Below are 22,754 nucleotides of genomic sequence, written 5' to 3'. Positions count from 1 at the left end.
TGGTCTGCATCCCCATTGTGGAATCTAGGTCATGTTTTGGCTGAGAAGTACTGATGAACCAAGTGCCAAAGAAAGGCTTTAACATGAACCCAATCAACAACAAAATATTAGATAAGAAAGGAAACCTGACATTCAGAATAATCTTATCAAGATATTCAGATGCCCAGATACCAGCAAAAAATTCCAAAACATACTAAGAAACAAACAACCAAAAAATGTTCAAGCCAAAGGAACAAATTAAAAAGTCTGAAGAGATAAGAATTTGGAACAACTAATAAAAAGATGTTTAAACAAATCTCCTAAATCAATTCAAAGAGATTGTTAAAGAGATAAAAGAAATTAAAAAGACACAGAGTGAGCCCAAAAAAGAATTTGAAAATATACAAAGAAAAACAACAGATATTCTGGGAATGAAAGATATGATAAATGAAATTAAACATACCCTAGAGACATAGAACACACAACAGAGACAACAGAACAGATGGAGAAAAGAATGGAAAAATTTGAACAAGATCTCAAGGAAATAGTGGATAACATGAAGTGCACAAATATTTGCATCATGGATGTCCCACAAGGAAAAGAGAATGGAAAAGGGACAAAAACAATCATTGAGGAAATAATGGATGGAAATTTCCCAAACCTTATAAAAAAACATGAAGCTGCAAATCCAAGAAGCCCAACACTCCATATGGGATAAATCCTATAGACCTACTCTGAGTCACATACTAATCAAAATGCCACCTGCCAAAGGTACACAATTATAAAATCAGCAAGAGAAAAGTGATTTGTCACTTACGAGGTGTTCTTGTTTGCTAGCTACCAGAATGCAATATACCAGAAATGGAATGGCTTTTTAAAAGGGAAAATTTTTAAGTTGCAAGTTTATAATTCTAAGACCATGAAAATGTCCCAATTAAAGCAAGTCTATAAAAATGTCCAAATTAAGGCACCAATAAGATGTTACCTTCACTCAAGAAAGGCCAAGGATATTTAGGGTTTCTCTCTCAACTGGAAAGGCAGATGGTGAACATGGTGATGTCTGCTAGAGCTGTCTTTCCAGGCTTCTTGTTTCACGAAGCTCTCCTGGGGGCATTTTCCTTCTTCATATCCAAAGGTCTCTGGCTGGTGGACTCTCTCTCATGGATCAGTCATGACTCTGCTCTCTCGGAATCTTAAGCATTTTTCCAAAATGCTTCCTCTTTTAAAGGATTCTAGTAAACTAATCAAGACCCAACTGAAATGGGTGGAGTCACGTCTCCCTCTAATCCAAGGTTGATAACCACAATTGTGTGAGTCACATCTCCATGGAGATAACCTAATCAAGTTTCCAACATACAGTACTGAATGGGGTTTAAAGGAAATGGTTGCTGCCACAAGATTGGATATTAGGATTAGAGGGTGGCTTTTCTGGGGTACATAAATCCTTTCAGATCAGCACGTAAGGGAACTGCTGTAAAATTAAGTGCAAATTTCTCATCAGAAACCATGAAGTAAGAAGGCAGTGGCATGGTACATTTAAGATACTGAAAAAGAGAAAAACACCACCTAAGAATTTGTTATGCAGCAAAACTCTCCTTCAAAACATTCACAGATAAATAGAAGCTGAGAGAGTTCTTCAGTCTGAAAGTAAAAGACAAGAGAGAAGCATGGAGGGGATTTTAGAAATGAAAATTAGCAGTAAGGGTAACTGAGAAGATAAAAAGAGAGACAAAAAATATAATATGACATTTAAAAGCCAATGAATTAAATATTTGAAGTAAGTACTGACTTTACAGCAATGACTTTGAATGTAAATTGACTAAACTCCACAGTCAAAAGACAGATTGGCAGAATGGATAAAAATATATGATTCCTCTATATACTATCTAAGAGAAACTCAACTTAGACCAAAAGATAAAAATAGGTTGAAAATGAAAGGCTGGGAAAAGATAAGGTAGCTATACTAATATTGGAAAACATAAACTTTAAATACAAAAATACTATAAGAGATGAAGAAGGACATTATATATTTATAAAAGTGGCAATCTACCAAGAAGAAATAACGATCATAAATATTTATGCACCTAACTAGGACAAACCTGAATGGAGAAATAGATGTCTCTACAATAACAGTTGGAAACTTCAATACACCATTCTTATCAACAGATAATTTCAATACACCTCTAGACAGGACATAAGCAAGGAAATAAGGAACTTGAATAGTATGATAAATGAACTAAACTTTACAGATATTTACAGAAAATTTCTCCTACAATCAGCAGGCTATATGCTGTTCTCAGTTGCCTATTGATCATTCCCCATGAGAGAGCACATGTTGGGTAACAAAACAATTCTCAATAAATTTTAAAAGGTTGAAATTATACAAGTCACATTCTCTGACCATAATGGAAGAAAACTAGAAATCAATAATAGGTGGAGAACAGGAAAATTCACAACACACTTTTAAACAACACATTCTTAAACAGTCAATGGATCAAAGAAGAAATTTCAAGAGAAATTAGTAAATATCTAGAGACAAGGGAAAGCAAGGACCCAACATATTAAAACTTTTGGAGAACAGTGAAGGCAGTGCTGAGAAGGAAATTTGTAGCCCTAAACACCTACATTAAACATGAAGAAAGAGGCCAGTAGCAAATCCGAGTTCCATGAAGTTGGCAGTGGTACCAGGTGGTGGCTATAGCAGTGACTTCTCTGAGCAGAGATCTTAAAGCTGTCCCTGATTCCATCCACCTGCTTCATGCCCCCTTAATTTTTCTGTTCCCCTTCCCCCTTCCTTCCAGGTTGTCATGACCAGATCCTGAGGAGAGTGCTGTCGGAGCTGCTGAGTTCTCAGTAAGGATTTTCCACTTCCACCCATTAATATTATTCTTTTGAAGATTCTTCCTTATCAAGCCACCAAAGTGGAGAGCGCAGTTGCAGAATGGGGCTTGTGCTGGTTTGAAAGGATTATGTGCCCTAGAAAAGCCATGTTTTAATCCTGATCCATCTTCTGGAGGCAGCCATATTTTTAATCCTTATTCAACACTATAGGTTGGAAGCTTGATTAGATTACCTCCATGGAGATGTGACATGCCCAATTGTGGGTATTAATCTTTGATTAGAGGGAGATGTGACTCCACCCATTGCATGTGGGTCTTGATTGGTTTACTGGAATCCTTTAGAAGAGGAAACATTTTGGAAAGAGCTACAGAGCCTGCACAGCCAGAGACCTTTGGAGATGAAGAAGGAATATGCCCCTGGAGGAGCTGCATGAAGCAAGAAGCCTGGAGAGAAAGCTATTAGGCATTGCCATGTTCACCATGTGCCTTTCCAGTTGAGAAAGAAACCCTGGACTTCATCAGCCTTTCTTGAGTGAATGTGACCACTTGATGGTGCCTTTATTTGGATATATTTTTAGACTAGCTTTAATTTGCACATTTTCATGGCCATAGAATTGTAAATTTGCAACTTAATAAATTCCTCCTTTTTAAAAGCTTTTCTGGGGCATCACATTCCCACAGTTTGCAAACTAGAACAGGGCTCTTCTCCTTTCAGTGCTTCTTAGGGTGGAGAAGGAACCAAGAATGCACCTCAGCTTATCCCAAGACTGCTGACAGCAGTGATATCCAGGGGAAAACCCCAGGACAGACTGCTCAGAAGTTGATTCCTGCACCACTGCACCACTTCATGCTCCCCCACGAGCATGGTAGGGTGAGTCCCTGAGGGGAAAAGAAACAGAATTTACTAGTAGCAAGGGCTTAGCTCAATCAAGATCCAATTGTGGAATTAATTGAAATTCTGACTAAAGAAACAGGTCCCCAGTACAGTTAAACCTAGAATAAGCACTAAAGGAACTAGGAGTTTTTGGGCCAGCAGAGGGAGGGGGACTGATGAAAAAGAGAGACTTTTTGAGTTGGAAAGCACAAAAATACTGCAAAAGGAATGGACCCCAATGAAAGGAGACATATAGAGCCTGGAAAGACATACAGCCATGCACCAACTCAAGCTCTTGAATGGCAAATCTGAGGATCAGGGATCCAGCTCTGAAAAAGCTTTTTGTTTTTTTACTTCTTAAACAGCTCATTGTATAGAACTGCAAGCATTCTCAGGCGCTAGCACTGCTCCAGGCAAGGGCAGAACTAAATAATGTCTGAGACATCATAACTAGTCAGCTGAAAGGGGTTAATTCCTCAAAGGGCATTATACCTTCCCCAAGAAAACGGGGTGGGGCCCAATTCAACTGTAATCCCTCCCTCAAGGAATTCCAGCTCCAGGAACTGGAAAATGGAAGCAATCAAAACCCACTTACTGTCTCACCCTTGTCTCCATCATGCAACTGGCAGGGACAGTCTGCTGAAATTAGAGGTACTGCAACACTTTAAGCTGATGGGAAGCATCACAAGCTGGGTGGGATAGAAAAAGCACAGAATCTAGAGGCTTCATAGGGAAGCCTGACAACCTACTGGGTCTCACTCAGTTTTCACCAAGGAAAAGTGTTGCTGGCTACTCTCTCCTCATAAGACCTGGGCCTCTATGGCCTGAGAAAACCTGATTGGGGAGTATAATATCTGAAGAGCCCCCCCTCCTCAAAACAAAGGATCCATATAGGGAGGGAAAGAAACAAGAAAACAAGAACTGAAAAATTCTGATCAGTTAAGCAGAATCTATGCTAGAGATCTAGAATAAACTGAACTGAATGGGAAAGAAGAGATAGAGAACAAAGCCATCCAGGATTAAAACCATAGGCAAAAGAATGAAAACAATATTCAGAATAAACTAATAATGGAAGCCAAATGCCTAGATGCCAACAAAAACTTAACAACTCTTTGTTGGTTTTAATCTGTTGTGAACCCCAGAGAAGCCAAGTTATTTAATCCTCATTCAGTATTGCTGGGTGAGTGCTTTTTTGATTGTTTCCATGGAGATATGACCCACCCAGTTGTAGGTGATAACTTTTGATTAGATTGTTTCCATGGAGGTGCGTTTCCACCCATTCAAGGTGGGGTTGTTAACTGGAGCCCTTTAAGAGGAAACTATTTTGGAAAGAGACATGAAAGCCCATGCAGCCAGAGACCTTGGGAGATGAATAAGGAAAATGTCCCTGGGGGAGCTTCATGAAACAAGAAACCTGGAGAGAAAGTTAACAGACATTGCCATGCTCACCACACGCCTTTCTAATTGAGAGAGAAACCAGAATGTCATTGGTCTTGAACCAAGGTATCTTTCCCTGGATGCCTTAGATTGGATATTATGTACCCTTGCCTTAATTTGGACATTTTAAAAGCCTTAGAACTGTAAACTTGCAACCTAATAAATTCCCCCTTTTTAAAATCATACCATTTCTGGTATATCACATTGTGGCAGCTTGCAAACTAGAATGAATTTTGGTACCAGGAGGGGGGTGCTTCAGTGTGCAAATCCCAAGCATGTTGGAAAGGCTTTTTAAATAGATAAGGGGAAAATTTGTGAGGAACTTGAAAAAGAAAGCCTAGAATGCTTTGAAGAAACTATAGAAATGTGGACTCTAAAGATAACCTCCGATGAGGCTCTGGATGGAAATGAGGCACATGTTATTGCAAACTGGAAGGAAGGTGGTCCTTGTTTTAAAGTAGCAAATAATCTGGCAATATTGACTGATAGTTTTTGGTGGAAGGCAGGTTTAAAAGCCACAAACTTGAATATTTAGCAGAAAAGATTTCCAAATTAAATGTGGAAAGTGCGGCCTGGTTTCTCCTTGCAGCTTATAGCAAAATGTAACAGGAAATAGATAAGCTGAGAACTGGACTGTTGGGTACAAATGACCCAGAAATTGATGTTTTGGAAATTTTCCAGGAAGGAAAATCCCAGAAAATAGTGCCCCACGTGAGGATTTTAACAAATGTGGAACCAGTCAGCTATTTCAGAGAAAGCCAGGATTGGAGATGTAGTTATCCAGAAAGGATTCTGGAAAATTCATCTGTCTGATGGGCATTATCTGAGCCTACTCATAAGAAGCCAACAAGAATGCTGTGGTAGCTGTATAAGTGGAACCACTGCTGATCTGGATTTTAAAAAAGCCTTAGGAGAGGGACAAAGTAAATGTAAGATATCTTCAGAGACAGAACCATGTGGCCTAAGTTCTCAGGTCAGGCAGACTCAGGCCAAGAGAGTGGACCCACCCAAGTATTTGGAGAGGGTGAGTTTGCCCCAAGGGCAGAGGGTGGTCCTTACACCTCATTGCAGTAGAAAAGTTGTACCACCTCAGGCTCTGGAGAGGTTGAAGCACATTCATTGGTGATTGAGGAAAGACAAGCTGCCACCACATGGAGGGGTTGGATGTGTGCCCCAGAGATGGAAGAGAAGCCATGTGCAGGTTTGATGTTTGGAAAGGGTGGAGCTGAGAAAAAGTTGGTCTCCCCAATGTCCCCTCAGGTTGCATTTGGAGAAAGGTGGGCCATTGTGTAGGCCCTTGGGAAGGTTGGAACTGCAGCTTTCTAAAGCCCTGAAGAAAAATGACTCTCAGACTTTGAAATCTAATGGGCTTTGCCATGAAGGATTTGAAACTGCTTGGGTCCAGCGACCCATGTGTTCCTTCCAATTTTTCCCTATGGAAACAGGGGAATTTATCCTATGACTGTCCCTCCTTTGTATGTGGCCAAGAAAAAACTTGTTCTACATTTTACAGGTCCAGAGCCAGAAGAGAATTTTTCCTTCGGACAGGCCTGACTTTGAAAAGATTTGTAGTGTTTCTGACTTTGTATTACATTTGTATTGTTACTGAAATGGCTTTGTGATATTGTGATGGAATGAATGTATTTCGCATTTTGAAATACTTTTGAAGGTCCAAAGGGTGGAATTGCCTATTTGAATCTGTTGTGAACCCCAGAAAAGCCAAGTTCCTTAATTGTCATTCAATATTGCTGGGTGAGAACATTTAGATTGTTTCCATGGAGATGCAACCCACCCAATTGTGGGAAGCAATTTTTGATTAGATGGCTCCCATGAGGTATGTCTCCATCCATTCAAGGTTGGGTTGCTTATTGGCACCTTTTTAAGAGGGAAACATTTTGGAAAGAGCCAGGAGGGTCCATACAGCCAGAGACCTTTGGAGATGAAAATGGAAAATGCCCCAGGGAAATTTCATGAAACAAGAAGCATGGAGAGAAATCTAGCAGATGTTGCCATGTTTGGCATGTACTTTCCAGGTGAGAGAGAAATTCTGTATGTCATTGGCCTTCTTGAACCAAGGCATCTTTCCCTGAATGCCTTATACTGGACATTTCTATAGGCTTGCCTTAATTTGGACATTTTCACAGGCTTAGAACTGTAAAATTGCAACTTAATAAATTCCCCCTGTGCTAGTTCGAAAGGAAGTGTGCTCCCTAGAAAAGCCATGTTTTAATCAAAATCCCATTTCATAAAGGTAGAATAATCCTTATTTGATACTGTATGTTTGAAACTATAATCAGATCATCTCCCTGGATGATGTGATTTAGTCAAGAGTGGTTGTTAAGCTGGATTAGGTGATGACATGTCTCCACCCATTTGGGTGGGTCTTGGTTGTTTTATTAGAGTCCTATAAAAGAGGAAACATTTTGGAGAAGGAGAGATTCAGAGAGAGCAGAGCATAATAACATAGCCATGAGAAGCAGAGTCCACCAGCCAGCGACCTTTGGAGATGAAGAAGGAAAATGCCTCCTGGGGAGCTTCATGAAACAGGGAGCCAGGAGAAGAAGCTGGCATATAATTCTGTGTTCGCAATGTATCCTTCCAGATGAGAGAGGAACCCTGACCATGTTCACCATATGGCTTTCCAGATGAGAGAGAAACTCTGACTGTGTTTACCATATGCCCTTCCACTTGAGAGAGAAACCGTGACTTTCATCAGCCTTCTTGAACCAAGGTATCTTTCCCTGGATGTCTTTGACTGGACATTTATATTGACTTGTTTTAATTGGGATATTTTCTCAGCCTTGGAACTGTAGACTGGCAACTCTTTGAATTCCTCATTTTAAGAGCCATCCCATTTCTGGTATATTGCATACTGGCAGCTAGCAAATTAGAACATCTCCCTTTTAAGAGCCATACTATTTCTGGTATATCACATGCTGGCGATTTGCAAAGTAGAACAAGTCAAGCTAGGAAAACCAAAAATATGATCAAATCAAAGGAACAAACACTTCAAATGAGATACAAGAGTTGAAACAATGAATTCAGGATGTTTGAACAGATGTGTAAAATCTCACCAAAAATGAAATCAAAAAGTTGAGGGAAGATATAAAAACACATTAGTGAGGGCAGGCCACAGTGACTTCACAGGTAGAGTTCTCACCTGCTGTGCTGGAATTTGGGTTCATTCCCTGGTGCCAGCCCATGCAAAAAAAAAGACATTAGTAAACATAACGAAGTACTTGGAAGTTTGAAAAAACAAACTGCAGAACTTACCAGAATGAAACATGCAATAGAAGAGATGAAAATAAATTGCAGCCTACAACAATAGATCTGAAGAGGCAGAAGAAATGATTAATGAACTAGAGCACTGGACATCTGAAATCTTACACACAAAAAGAAATTTAGGAAAAAGAATGGAAAAATATTAGCAGGATCCCAGAGAATTGAATGACAGCATGAAGTGGACAAATATAGGTGTTGTGGGTGTCCCAGAAGGAAAAGAAAATGGAAAAGGAACAGAAAATGTAATGGAGGATATAATCACTAGAAATTTCTCATCTCTTATGGAAGACATAAAATTACAGGTTCAACAAGTACAACATATCCCAAACAGAATAGGTCCAAATAGACATTCTCCAAGACACTTACTAATCAGACTGTCAAATCTCAAAGGCAAAGAGAGAACTTTGAAAACAGCAAGAGAGAAGAAATCCATTACATAAAAGGGAAGTTCAATAAGATTTTGTGGGGATTTCTCAGCACAAACCATGGAGGTGAGAAACAGTTATATGATATATTAAGATACTAAAAGAGGAAAATTGCCAACCAAAATTCTATACCCAGCAAAACCACCCTTCAAAAATGAGGGGGAGATTAAAATATCTTCAGACAAATAACGACTTAGAGAATTTGTGACAATTTGTTTACCTGAAATACTAAATGGAGCACTATGGGCAGAGAAGAAAAACAAGCAGAGAGAAGTCTTGAGAAAAGTGTAGAAATTAAGGCTATCAGAAATGGAAAAAAGAGAAAATATTTAAGTGTGACATATGTTCTAGTTTGTTAGCTGATAGAATGCAATATACCATAAATGGAACGGCTTTTAGAAAGGGGAATTTAATAAGTTATTAGTTTACAGTTCTAAGGCTGTGAAATTGTCCAAATTAAAACAAGTCTATAGAAATGTCCAATCTAAGGCATCCAGGGAAAGATACCTTGGTTCAAGAAGGCTGATGATATTCAGCATTTCTCTTTCAGCTGGCAGAACACATGGTAAACTTGGTGGCATCTGCTATTTTTCTCTCCAGACCTCTTGTTCATGAAGCTCCCCAGGAGGCATTTTTTTTCTTCATCTCCAAAGGTCCCTGCTGATGGACTCTATGTTTCTCTTGTCCATATGTCATGGTTCTGTGGTTTTCTCCTCTTTCTTAAAAGGGCAGTCCCTCCAAAATATCTCCTATTTTATAGGATTCCAGTAACCTAATCAAGGCTCACATAGAATGGGTGGAGACACATCCATCTAATCAAGTTTAATACCCACAATTGACTGAGTCACATCTCTGTGACCTAATCAAGTTTTCAACCTATAGTACTGAATAGGGATTAGAAAAAAACTTTGCTCCCACAATATTGATTAGGATTAAAACATGGATTTTCTGAGATATGTAAATCCTTTCAAACAGACACATTCCATTCTCTGGACCCGAAAAAAATATATTTTTCCGTATACAAAATACATTCATTCCATAATAATATCAGAGAACCTTAAACCATTCCAGTAACATTACAAATACAATACAAGGTTAAAATCAGCACCAAGTCAGTTAAGGCATGGTCTGTCCTAAAACAAAGTTGTCCTTTGACTCTGGATCTATAAAACTCAGAACAAGTGATTTGCTGCCAACATACAAATGAGGAACAGTGATAGGATACATATACCAATTTCCATTGGGAGGAATTGGGAGGAACACAGAAGAAAGAGGACCCAAGCAGTTTCAAAAATCCTTCAGGGCAAAGTTCATTAGATTTCATAGTCTGAGAGTCATTTAACTATGGGATTTTAGAAAGTAGCATTTCCACCCTTTCCAAGGGACTACACAGTAGTCCCCCTCTCTCCAAATGCAACCTTAGGGGGACATTGAGGAGACCACCTTTTTCTCAGCTCCAACCTTTCCAAGGATTGGGGCTGCACCCAGGCTCTCCACCATCTCTGGGGCATATGCTCAACCCCTCCCTGTGGTGGCAGCCAGAGTCTCCTGAAACCCCAAAGAATATGCTCCAAAGTCTGAGGAAACATGACTCTTCCACTACAATGATGTGGAAGGCCCATCCTCTGCCTTTGGGGCAAACTCACCCTCTCCACCTGCCTCACTGTCCTGGCCCAAGGCTTCTTAACTTCAGACCTCAGCCTCCATGGTTCTCCCTCTGAAGTTGTTTTTCCTCCAATGTGTCCCTTCTCTGTCCCTCTCCACCCCAACTGGCAATGGTTCTTATTATACAGATCCCACATCACTCTCATTGGATTTCTGTGCAGTAACCTCAGGTCATAAGGAGTTTCCACAAATCCTTCCTTGATAACTGCATGTCCAATCCTGGATTTTTCTTAAATTGCTGGCTGGTTCCACCTTTGGGCAAATCTTCACATGGAGCATGATTCTCTGTGGTCTCCCTTCTTGGAAGCCCAGAATTTTCCAGAACATCAATATCTGGTTTCTTTGTACCCAAGTGCTCAGTTTTCAACTTATCTCTCTTTTATAGAATTTCACTATTAACTTCAGGGAGAAACCAGGCTGCCCTTTCCACATATAATTTGGTAATCACTTCTCCTAAATATCCAAGTTCATAGCTTTTAAAATCTGCCTTCCAGCAAAAGCCACTAGTCAATTTTGTAAGATTATCTGATCTGCCATTTTAAAACAAGGATCACCTTCCTTCCAGTTTGCAATAACATGTACCTCATTTCTTCCCAGAGCTTTGTCAGAGTTATCCTTAGAGTCCACATTTCTACCAAAAGTCTCTTCAAAGCATTCTAGGCCTTCTCTATCAAGCTCCTCACAAGTCCTCCAAAATCTTCCCCATATCCATTTAGAAAGTGATTCCAACATTTTTAGTACTTGCAAACCACAGCAGCACCCCACTTCTCCAGTACCAAAATCTGTTCTAGTTTGCTAGCTGCCAGAATGCAAAATACAAGAAACAGAATGACTTTTAAAAAGGGGAATTTAAAAATTTGCTAGTTTACAGTCCTAAGGCTGAGAAAATGTCCCAATTAAAGCCAAATTAAGGCCCCAACAAGAGGTTATCTTCACTCAAGAAAGGCCGATGAAGTTCAGGGTTTCTCTTTCAGCTGGAAAAGCATATCACAAACATGGTAATGCCTACTAACTTCCTTTCTAGGCCTCCTGCATCATGAATCTCCCCAGGGGCATTCTCCTTCATCTCCAAAGGTCACTGGCTGATGGACTCTGTGGTTCTCTCATCATTCTGTCATGATTCTGCAGCTCTCACCTCATTCTCTAAAGAGCACTCCCTCCAAAATATCTCCTCTTTAATAGGATTCTGGTAAACAAATCAAGACTCACATAGAGTGGGTAGAGACATGTCTCCATCTAAGCAAGCTTAATATCCACAATTATTTGAGTAACATCTCCGTGGAGATTACCTAATCAAGTTTCCAACTTATAGTACTGAATAGGGATTAGAAGAAGCCATTGCTCCCACAAGATTGATTAGGATTAAAACATGACTTTTCTAGGGTACATAAATCCTTTTAAACTGGCACAGCATATAAAATTAAAAAGAAATTGTAGAAGAAAGTACTGTGTTTAGAGCAATGATATTAAATATAAATGGATTAAACTCCCCAATCAAAAGGCACAGACTCGCAGAATAGATTTAAAAACAGGACCCATCTATATACTTTCTACAGGAGATTTACTTTAGATTCAAGGACAAAATAGGTTGAGTGAAAGATTGGGAAAAGATATTTCATTCAAAAAACAACTAGAAAAGAACAGGAGTATCTATACTAATGTCTGAAAAATCATACTTGAAATGTAAAAAAATTAAAAGAGACAAGGAAGGACACTATGTATTAAAAAAAGTGGGAATTCAACAGGAGACATAACAGTCATAAATATTAATGCACCAAGCAAGAGTGCTCCAAAATACATGAGGCAAACAATGATAATATTGAAGGGACAAATAGTTGTATCTACCATAATAGTTGGAGACTTCAGTTCCCCATTCTCATCAATGGATAGAACATCTAAGCAGGATCAATAAGAAAACAGAGATTTTGAATAATACAACAAATAAACTAGACTTCACAGACATTTACAGAACATTACACACCACAACAGCAGAATACACTTTTTTTCTCAAGCATCCCTTGATCATTCTAAAGCATAGACCATATTCTGGTCACAAAGAAAGTCTCAATAAATTTAAAATATTAAAATTATACAAACCTCTTTCTCAGATCATAATTGACTGAAGTTATGAATAAGAGGTAGGGGGCAGGAAATTCACAAATATATAGAGGCTAAAGAACATACTCTTAGACAACTAGTGGGTCAAGGAAGAAATTACAAGATAAATCAGGAAATTCATTGAGGAAAAGGAAAGTGAAAACGAGCATATCAAAGTTTATGGGTACAGAAAAGGCAGTACTGAGAAGGAAATGTATTGTCTTAAATAGCCATATTAAAAAAGAAGAAGGATGGGCCATGGTGGCTCAGTGGCAAAGTTCTTGCCTGCCATGCCAGAGACCCAGGTTTGATTCCCAGTACCTGCCCATGTAGAAATAAAAAGAAGAAGAAACAACAAAAATAGAAGAATTAACTGATCACTTGGAAGAACTAGAGAAAAAAAAACAGTAAATTAACCCCAAAGAGAACAAAAAGAAGGAAATTATGGAGATTAGTGCAGAAATAAATGAAACTAAGAATATGAACACAGTATGGAATATCAACAAAACCAGAAGTTGATTCTTTAAGAACATCAATAAAATAGATCAACTCATAGCTAGGATGACAAAAAAAAATGGGAGGATGCAAATAAATAAAATCAGAAATTGTAGAGTAGATATAACCACTGACTCCACAGAAATAAAGGAGGTAATAAGCAAAAACTAGGAACTATATGATAATAAACTAGACAACATAGATGAAATGGACAACTTCCTAGAAAGCCATGAATAACCAACATTGACTTGAGAACAATTAGATGATCTCAGCAAAACAATCACAAATAAAGAGATTAAGTTAGTCATTAAGAAGCTCCCAAAGAATAAAAGTTGAGGACCAGCTGACTTCACATGGGAATTCTACCAAGCATTCAAGAAAGAATTAGTTTCAATCCTGCTCAAATTTTTCAAAACAAATTGAAGAGGGAAAGCTATGTAACTCATTCTATGAAGCCAACATCATCTTAATAATAAAGCCAAAGACACTATAAGAAAAGAAAGTTACAAACCAATTCTCTCTAATGAATATGGATGCAAAAATCCTCAACAAAATGCTTGCAAATTGAATCCAGTAGAACATTGAAAAATTTATGCATCATGACTAAGTGGGATTTGTTCCAGGTATGGAAGCCTGATTCAAAACAAAAAAAACAGTTATTGTAATACACCATATCAAAAAGTCAAAGCAAAAACAAACAACAACAACAAAAAAAACCAGCACATGATCATCTTGATGATGCAGAAAAGGCATTTGACAAAATTCAGCATCCTTTGTTGATGAAAACATTTCAAAGAATAGGAATGGAAGTGAACTAAAATAAATGAAATAAAATGTTTCCAAATTAGAAAAGAAGAAGTAAAACTCTCACTATTTGCAGAAGACATGATACTCTATGTTGAAAATCCCCCCCAAATCTACAAGAGCCAATGAATGAGCACAGCAAAGTTCATGGTACAAGATCAACAACCCAAATCAGTAGTGTTTCTACACTAGTGATAAGCATTCTGAGGTGGAGATCAAGAAAAAAATTTATTTGCAATATCAACCAAAAAAAGTCAAATATTTAGTAATAAATTTACTGAGGATGCAAAAGACCTATACACAGAAAACTACAATAAATTGCTAAAAATATCATGGAAGACCTAACTACATGGAAGGGGATACTTTGTTCATGGATTGAAAGACTAATTATAGTTAACATGTCAGTTCTACCCAAATTGATTTATAAATTTAATGAAAACCAATTAAAATCCCCAAAATCTACTTTGCAGAAATAGAAAAACCAATAACCAAATTTGTTTGGAAGGACAGTGTGCTCCAAATCCCTAAAAATATCTTGAAAAAGAATATGAATGGGAGTTCTCACACTACCTGACTTTAAAGCATATTATGAAGCCACAGTGGTCAAAACAGTATGGTACTGGCATAAAGACAGATATACTGACCATGGAATCAAATTAAGTGTTTAGAAATAGACCCTTTCATCTATGGATAATTGATGTTTTGATGAGGCAGTGAAGCCAACCCACCAGGAACAGAGCATCTTCCTCAATAAATGAAGTGTGGAGAACTGGATATTCATATGCAAAAGAATGAAAGATGATCCATATCTCACACCTAACACAAGTATTAACTCAAAATGAATCAAAGACCTAAATATTACAGTTAAGACTATGCAACAGTTAGATAAAAATATAGGGAAAAATCTTATAAATTTGTAATAGGACATGGTTTCCTAAAACTTACACCCAAAGCATGAGCATTGAAAAAAGAAATAGATAAATAGGATCACCTCAAACGTAAACACCTTTGTGTGTCAAAGTAAAAAGGAAAGTAAAAGGCAGCCTATGCAATGGGAAATGATATTTAGAAGCCACATATGTGACAATGGTTTAGTATCCAGTATATGTAACAAGATTCTGCAACTCAACAACAAAAAGCAAAAAAAGCCAACTTAAAAATGGATAAAAGACATGAACAGACACTCTTCAGAAAAGGAAATACAAATGGCTAAAAGGAAAATGAAAATATCATCTGACACCCACTAGAATGGTCATTATATAAAAAAAGGAAAACCAGAAAATGGAAACTTCTGGAGAAGATGTGGAGAAAGGGGCACACTTATCCACTGTTGGTGAGAATGCAAAATGGTACAATAGCTCTGGAAGGCATCTTGGTGTTCCTCAGGAGGCTAAGTACAGAATTGCCATATGATCCAGAAATCCCATTACTAGGTATATATTCAGAGGAACTGAAGGTTAGGAAACAAGTGGACATTTGCATAATGATATTTATAGGAGTATTATAAATAATACAATTATAAATAATTGTGAAGAGATGGAAACAGCCCAAATGTCCATCAATGGATGAATGAGTAAATAATCTGTGATATATACATAAATGGAATGCTATGCAGCTCTAAGACAGAATAATATAATGAAGCATGTAACAACGTGGATGAGCATTGAGAACATTATGCTGAGTGAAATTAGCCAGAAACAAAAGGACAAAAACTGTATGGTCTCACTAATATGAACTAATATTAATGAGTGAATTTTGAGAGATAATAATGTTAAGAACACATGTTATCAGGAGATTGAAATAGAGTCAAGATTGGGCATTTGCTTGTGAAGAAATACAGATTGTGCAACAAGACTGATTGGAAAAATTCACAAATGGATAGCACAATACTTCCTGATGGTAGCACAATATTATAAGTATACTGAATGATGCTGAATGTGAATATGGTTGAAGAAGAAGGCCTGGGGGCACATATGAAAACAAAAGGAAAGATAGAGGAATAAGACTGAGCCAGTATAACATAGGAATGCCTAGTCTGGACAAAGATGGTGATTTAATGTACAAATATAAAAACGTTTTTGCATCAGGGAAAACAAATGAATGTCAACATTGCAAGAGGTTGAAAATGTATGCTATACAGGAAAAGGTTTAATCAATGCAAGCTAGGGATTATAGCCAACAGTAACATTATAATATGCTTCCACTGACTCTAACAAAGGCATTATGCCAAAGCAAAATGTCCACAATTAGAGGGCATGAGGGAGGGGTAATGATTTTATGAAGAAAAAAAGGAAATGCCTTCATATTGATTACGGTGGTGAAAGCATGTCTACTTACTTATGTTGGATAGTATGATGCACAAATACAATTGGATGAAAATGAACAAAGAGAAGCAAGTGCCAGAGAAAATTTGGAAAAGTGTTGTACTTTTTCCCTATTGGTAGGCAGATGAGAGGTGCAGTCCCTCAAGAGAGAAGTGTGTAGAAAAACTGAAAGTTAACATCATCCTCAATGCGTAAAAACTGAAAGCCTCCCCCTAAGATCAGGAACAAGACAAGGATGTCCACTGTCACCATTATTATTTAACATAGTGTTGGAAGTTCTAGCCAGAGCAATTAGACAAGAAAAAGAAATACAAGGTATCAAAATTGGAAAGGAAGAAATAAAAATCTCAGTATTTGCAGGTGATATGATACTATATATCAAAAACCACAAAAAAATCCACAGCAAAACTACTAGGGCTAATAAAAGAGTAAAGCAAAGTGGCAGGTTACAAGATCAACACTCAAAAATCAGTAGTGTTTCTATACACTAGTAATGAACAATCTGAGGGGGAAATCAAGAAAAAAGTTCCATTTACAATTGCAACCAAAAGAATAAAATATTTAGGAATACATTTGACTAAGGGTACTAAAGACTTATACAAATAAACTACAAGAAATTGCTAAAAGAAATCACAGAAGACCTAAATAAATGGAAGGACATACCATGTTCATGGATTGGAAGACTAAATGTAGTTAAGATGTCAATTCTGCCTGAATTTATTCATAGATTCAATGCAATACCAATTAAAATTCCAAAAACTTACTTTGCAGAAATAGAAAAACCAATAATCAAATTCATCTGGAGGTGCTGGAGACTTGGGTTTGGAGACCTGGGTTCAATTCCCAGTGCCTGCCCATGCAATAAATAAATAAATAAATAAATAAATAAATTTTTCTGGAAGGGCAGGGTGCCCCAAATAGCTAAAAATTTCCTGAGAAAGGAAAATGAAGTCATAAGTCTTACACTACCTGACTTTAAGGCATATTGTGAAGCTGCAATGGTCAAAATAGAATGGAACTAGCATAAAGATAGATATACTGACCAATGGAATTGAACAGAATGTCCATATATAGACCCTCTCATCTATGGACAACTGATCTTTAATAAGACAGTCAAGCAAACTCAGTTGGTACAGAACAGTCTCTTCAATAAAAGGTTCTCAGAGAACTGGATATCTATATGCAAAAGAATGAAAGAGGATCCATATCTCAAATCTTATACAAAAATTAACTCAAAATGAATCACAGACCTAAATATTAGAGCTAAAACCATAAAACTTTTAGAAGAAAATGTGGGGAAATATCTTCTAAAACTTGTAATAGGAGGTGGTTTCCTAGACCTTACACCCAAAGCACAAGCATTGAAGAAAGAAATAGATAAATAGGAACTCTTCAAAATTAAACACTTTTGTGTACCAAAGAACTTTGTCAAGAAAGTAAAAAGACAGTCTACAAAATGGGAGACAATATTTGGAAATGACATATCAGATAAGGGTCAAATATCAGGAATATATAAAGAGATTGCTCAACTCAACAATGAAAAGATAAACAACCTAATTGCACAATGGGCAAAAGACACGAACAGACATTTCTTGGAAGAGTAAATGCAAATGGCTAAAAGGCACATGAAAAGATGCTCAACTTCACTGACTATTAGGGAAATGCAAATCAAAACTACAATGAGATATCATCTCACACCCACCAGAATGGCCATTATCAATAAAAGAGAAAACAACAAGTGTTGGAGAGGATGTGGAGAAAGAGGCACACTTATTCTCTGTTGGTGGGAATGTAAAATGGTACACCCACTGTGGACTGCAGTTTGGCAGTTCCTGAGGAAGCTAAGTATAGAATTGCCATATGATCCAGTGATATGATTTCTAGGTATCTATTCAGAGGACATGAGGGCAAGGACCCAAACAGACATTTGCATACCAATGTTTATAGCAGCATTATTTACAATTGTCAAGAGATGGAATCAGCTCAAATATCCATCAACAGAAGAATGGCTAAACAAGCTGTGGTATATACATACAGTGGAATATTACACAGCTGTAAGACAGAATAAAGTCATGAAGCATGTAAGAACGTGGATGGACCTTGAGGACATTATGCTGAGTGAGATTAGCCAGATACAAAAGGACAAATACTGTATGGCTTCACTGATACAAAGTCACATTAATGAATGAACTTGGAGAATTTCAATTAAAAAAATAATAGAGGACATCAGGGGATAGAAATAGGGTAGATATTGGTTAATTGGAGTTGAAGTGATACAGATTGTGCAACAGGACTGATTGTTAAAATTCAGAAACAGATAGCACAATAGTATTTGATTGTAGCACAGTAGTGTAAGTACACTGAATGAAGCTGAACATCAGGATAGAGGCAGGAGGGCTGGGGACACATATAAAACCAGAAGGAAAGATAAATGATAAAAACTGAGATGCTATAATCTAGAAATGCCTAGAGTGTACAATGATAGTGGCCAAGTGTACAAATTTAGAAATGTTTTGGCATGAGGAAGAGCAAAGAAATGTCAATATTGCAGGGTATTGAAAATAGATGGTCATTTATATTTTAAAACTTAAAAAAGGAGAGAGAAGTGTGGTGGTTCCATAGGAAGCTAGGGTTAGGGTTGCCATATGATCTTGCATCCCCTTTACTAGGTATATACTTGGAGGAACTGAGTGTGGGTACAAGAATGGACATTTTCACACTGCTGTTTATGGTGGCAGTGTTCACCATTCACAGTGGATAAGGTGGCCTAAGGATACAACCACTGAAAAATGGAAAGCAGAACTCTGGTGTTTACATACAATGGAATACTGAGTGGCTGCAAGGAGGAATGAAATTGTGAGGCATGCAACTAATTGCATGAACCTTAGGGACTGTTTGTTGAATGAAATGGCAGAAACAAAAAGACAAATATTATAATGCTTCACTCATATGAGCTATATTTCAAGATTCCATGTAATTATGGTATTGAAGTAAACTGACCAAACATTATCTTGTGACAAGCACAAGATAATGTGCTACCCAAAATATAAATTTTGCACCAAAGAAACATCACCCCTCTTTGATCCTGCACAGCACAGTGTTTGAAGTTCGAAAATATAGGCCATATCATCCTATACCCAGAATTCTGATTTATGTTAGTCCTATCCAGAGCGGCTTCACTTCATATCTCTAGACAAAGTCTGACCACTTTTTTCAGCATTTTCAACAGTTGCTGAATGGGGTAATGCAGAGTTTCATAGCTTCAGTGTTCTAACTCTGAGTCTCAGGTGTCATATAAATACCCGAAATTTCATGGAATGATCAGATTATATGTAAATAGCTCAGTATCTCATAATTTAGAAATGACAGTTACAACTCCAGAGTACATGTGATTCCTGTAAAAGCTTAAAATCTAGGACACTTCACAAAGGCTGCAACCAAATAACCCATGCTTTCAACTTCAATTCATTGAGTTTGTATCTTTAAATTAATCCATATGACTAGACTAGAGGACTAGGAAGAATGGAGGAAATATTAAACTTTCAATTCTGTGGAATGCCTGATATTTTCACAAGCAGTGAGGACAACAAATTCAATAGTCTGAGCCCTAAATCTTGGGGGTCACCCCTATGAAGCTTAATCCTGCAAAGGAGAGATTAAGCCTACTGATAATGTGGTGGGTCAGGAGCAATAAATCAGGCCCTAGCAAGAAGAAGGTATCTGGAGTCACAAGATCCAGGGTGGAAAGTTCCCAAGAGTTAAAAATTGAACAATAATCATTGTTAAGAAACTGAAAGAATGGGATGTATTGTGCAAGAGCAAATGACATTCCTCTGCTTCTGTAGATAAGATTGCTTGCATACAGCTGCAAACCAAGATGTGGCTCTAAAAGATAATGTCCTTTTTCCTGCTTCTGTGGGTATGCTTGTGTTTTTCACCTTTATAAGCCCCCCTTGAGAACTTCTCAGGCTACTCTCTGATTCCTCCTTCTTGGGTTTCGGAGGCAGTCATGGCCGGCTAATAAAGACTCCTAACTGGCTTGCAAGTTGCTTTGACGTGTATGGTCTCTCCTTTAGTGTGCCTCACAACAATAATTAGGACTAAATGTCACCCACATAGAACCTCTTTTTTTGCTCAGATGTGGCCTCTCTCTAAGCCAACTTGGCAGGTGAAACCACTGCCCTCCCCCCTAAATGTGACATGCCTCCCAGGGGTGTAAATCTCCCTGGCAGCTTGGGACATAACTCTTGAGAATGAGCCAGAACCCAACATCACAAAAATAAGACAGACTTCTTGACCAAAATGGGGAAGAAAGAGATGAGAAAAAATAAAGTTTCAGTGGCTGAGAGCTTTCAGAGTTGGAAGTTTAACCTGAAGGTTATTCTTATGCATCATATATGTATCCCTTTTTAGTTTATGGTGCATCAGAGTGGCTAGAGAGGAATACCTGAAACTGTTTAACTGTGTTCCTGTAGCCTTGATTCTTGAAGAAGACTGTATAACTATATAGTTTTTACAATATGACAGTGTGATTGTGAAAACCTTATGTCTGATGGTCCTTTTATCAAGGGTATGGATAGATAAGTAAAATATCAAATGAGGATAATAAATAAATAAATAATTGGGTGAGATAAAGGGTAGAAATTGGGTAGATTGAAATACTGTGGGTCAATGAGAGGGTAAGGGGTATGGGATATTTGAGTTCTTATTTTCTTTTTATTTCTTCTACTGAAATGATGCAAATGTTCTAAGAATGATCATGGTGAAGTATACAGAACTATGTGATGATATTGTCAGTCATTGCTTGTATAATATGGTTGGACTGTATATGTCTGAATATTTCTCAATTAAATATTTTTTTAAAAATTTTTAAAGTATGAGCTAAAAATGTGGAAAATTTTGTAGAAATATGTCAAAGAGTTCATATATTGTGCTTTACTTTGATTTTCTGATGTATGTGATAAGTGTAAGCTTACAATATGTTTAATATATTGCAATTTATTTTCTCATAAATAAATATTAATTTTAACTTTAAAAAAGATCTATTTTATTGATGCTTTTAAAGAATCAACTTCTGGTTTTGTTGATTTTCCATATTGTTTTCACATTCTCAGTTTCATTTATTTTTGCACTAATCTCCATAATTTCTTTCTTTTTGTTTTCATTGGGGTTAATTTGCTGTTTTTTTTTTTCTAATTCTTCCAAGTGAACAGTTAATTCCTCTATAGATCAAGGATGTGCAACTTTGTTTTTCTAAGAAAGGACAGTTTAATGCAGATTAAATTAGCCTGAGGCTTACTCAATTTTTCTTAATGAATAAAAATGATGTGTCAAAGCTTCAGCCCCATATAACTATGATTCCTCTTAGTGCACAACCACCATGTACTTTAACACCACCTCTGGGACAGATACCTCAACTTGGTCTCAAAACTAGTCCACCATCTATCGAGAAAAATTCTGCCAAAACCAACCAAAGCCACCACAACTAAAGAAAGAATTAGGCAAATTAAATGAAACTGTTGTAATTGAATATCTTAAAGGTGGAAATACAAGTGAGGTGCATTTGCTTCTTGAGATGTGGAGCAAAATAATTATCCTTTTAATAGTTAGAAATGAAGATAAAGAAAAATCAAGTTCTTTAATCAATTTACTCATACACAAAGGTATAGTCACTAGCATCAATTTCATGCAGGCTTTCCTCAATGTATTGGACAACTGCTCCAAACTGGAGGTTGACATCCCCTTGATAAAATCTTATAGTACAGTTTTCAGCTTGTGCCATCACTTCAGAGCTGGTAAGCATTTCAACACTAACTCAACCACTGAAAAGTGGCACCCATTTTTTTCTCTTATTACTTTACCTTCAGTAATTAGCTAAGTTACAAGATCGGGAATGGTTAACAGAACTATCCAACAAAGAAACATCAATATACAGAAATTGATCAGAATAAGAACTTCATATTGGAAATTTTGGAGGGAAATTGATTGAGTTTCTTATCCTCACTCCTAAAATGAGAGAATGAACCATTGAACCAAATAAAGTTGGATCAATCCCTTCTAACAATATATAAATGGATTAAAGGTGATATCCCTCCCAAATTTCATGAAGATACAGGATTTATGAACATCTTGGTGATGTGCTTCTTACAGTATATTTTAAAGTAAGTAAACCCACACTGTGATGAAACAAATTCTTCTTCTGATCCTTACAAAGAACAGTTAGGGCAGGAAAAACAATTGCTCTTTCTTTCAAGCCAGAAATGCAGAAATTCCTTCATGAAAGCAATGATTTACAAGGCAGTGTTCCCTTTGCTCTTCAGCTGCACTGCAACAATAGCAACTTCACAGCAGGCATGCTACTCCCCTTTCTTCACTTCTGTGACATGCAGATTATTGAGGAAAGTATCTTGGCTTGGAAAGAAGATATAACCAAGCATTTTCAGGGAAAGGCAAGATTATGTTCTATGTGACTCAGTAGCTAACCTGGCTAGAAACTGCTGAAGAAGAAGAATCAGATGAAAAATCTGACTAA

The 22,754-nt window shown here is 37.3% G+C and overlaps 1 pseudogene; it reads left to right on the top strand.

The window, feature by feature from the left end:
* Positions 1–2,611: 2,611 nt before the first annotated feature.
* On the top strand, positions 2,612–22,754 carry LOC143671779 (eukaryotic translation initiation factor 4 gamma 2-like; annotated as a pseudogene).

This window comes from Tamandua tetradactyla, chromosome X (assembly GCF_023851605.1).
Source record: "Tamandua tetradactyla isolate mTamTet1 chromosome X, mTamTet1.pri, whole genome shotgun sequence".
NCBI classification, from domain to species: Eukaryota; Metazoa; Chordata; class Mammalia; order Pilosa; family Myrmecophagidae; genus Tamandua; species Tamandua tetradactyla.
Note: the sequence above shows the minus strand (reverse complement) of the source record. Positions and strands in the feature narration are given on the sequence as shown.